Source organism: Triticum dicoccoides, chromosome 1A, assembly GCF_002162155.2.
Source record: "Triticum dicoccoides isolate Atlit2015 ecotype Zavitan chromosome 1A, WEW_v2.0, whole genome shotgun sequence".
In the NCBI taxonomy this organism is placed as follows: domain Eukaryota; kingdom Viridiplantae; phylum Streptophyta; class Magnoliopsida; order Poales; family Poaceae; genus Triticum; species Triticum dicoccoides.
This window is the reverse complement of record NC_041380.1, coordinates 487,694,399-487,696,284: the sequence shown is the minus strand read 5'-3', so window position 1 is coordinate 487,696,284 and position 1,886 is coordinate 487,694,399.

The following is a 1,886-nucleotide window of genomic DNA, read 5'->3' as shown; positions in this document are numbered from 1 at the left end:
AGCATGCATGCGACCTTATGCTACCCCCATGGCGCTCCCCTGCCTCGCATTCGACCCGGGGAGGCCTCCTTTCTCATCTCCGGCAACTCTGGCCGCCGCCACCGCCCCGGCCAATACGGCACCTCCAGTACCTCCCCCTCTCCGTTCTCTTCGCCAGGAACTTCCTCATCCTCCCATGAACCTTTCCCACTACTTGATTTTGATCGAGAACCATCGCTGCCACAATGTCACTTCGCCACCGAAGCTTTCCTCCGCCACGGAGCTCGCCGCCGGCAGCTCCCTCCACCTCCAGCTACCCTGCGACCACCGGGAGGACCGCACTGGAGTGGCGGATCCATCCCCGCCCTCAGGGCCCCGCGAGGAGCCGCCAGTCGCCGGCGACAATCGCCGGAGCTCCGCCTCCGCTCGGGACAGAGGAAGGAGAGGGAAAGAGACTAGTCAAACCTGACTAGTGGGCCCCCTGGACCCACTGTCAGCGACCCCGTGCCTGTCCACGTGGGATTAAGTGAAGATGTAATCCGCCTAGTACGTTTTCCCCGCTCCGAAAGCGTATTCCCCTCCGAAACGTTTTCTTTTCTGTTTTAATTTAAATAACAGATTTGACCAGAACTTTGACTGGCTATAACTTTTTAAATATAACTCCAAATGAATTAATTCTTTTTCCTACATCTCTCAAATATTGTCTAGTTTATTTTAAGATTTATTTGAATATTTTCCAAACAACTTTTTTGTACTGTTTTTGAAATAGGTGTTATTTGCATATTCTTGAAGATAGGATTTTTGGGAGAGAAAGAAGCTTTCAAAAATTTTGGAGAGCACCCCCACCTCTCCACACCATGAAGGCAAGCATTCTGAACCCTGGCATAATGTTTGTGGTGTGTTATCTGACACGTTTATAACACCACCTTACTTCGGAGGACTTGTTATTTCATGTGACATGATCATTTGCATGGAAGCATATCAGTGATTTCCTTGCTGTTGGAAATGAATATTATTGTGATGGTAATCCTCCTCATGTGCCTTGCATGCATGCCGGAAAGGAATCCGGGAAAGCCTCGGCCTTGGGTAGGCGTGAGCTTGTCACCGGTCCCCGTCAGGACGGTTATGTCCAGCATGGCATGGTAAGGTACATTGAGTGGTGATTTCTTCGGTTGGAATATATTTGTTATACATGTCATGCAGGGAACTCATAAGCCTCCTGAGTCGGCCATAGATCGAGTCTTGTTCCGGTAACCCCCATACTTGTTTTCGTACTGCCACTGGTCCCTACCGTAGGTGGGGTATGGTTCAGTAAGTTGTTAACCCTTGTCTTGGCACACACCGTACAGAGAGGCCATGGTGGAAGATACCGGTTGTAGCCGGTAGGCATGCCACCTGGTCCGGGGGCATGGGTGTATCCGGTTGGGACCGAGAGGGGGGCACCCCTTAGAGCGCGCGATAGAAATTTGATCCCATGCTACGCGAGGTTGTAGCCTCCCCACTTAGAGTTTTGCTTAACAGGTGTCATGGGTGATTCCAGACACGAGTGAAAGCTGGTGTGTGCAAGTCAGGTGTGTTTCAATTAAAAGACCGTAGACGGAATTAGTCCCATGGACTAAAGGAATCCGTTACTCGTGGGTAAAGAGTACACTCTCTGCAGAGATATTAAACCTATTCGAATAGCCGTGTCCATGGTTAAGGATTACAGTCTGGGATGGGTCAGGTATCGGTCTTAGTGTCGGTCTTCGGAGGTGAAACGGTTAACCAGAAATGGAATTACTACTCATGACTTGTGATATCTATGATTATTATTATTGTTGACTAACCTGTGATATTATTGTTATTACCGAGTATCTCTGGGATGGTTCTACCTCCGGGAAATTCATTATGATTATTTCTTTTAAAGC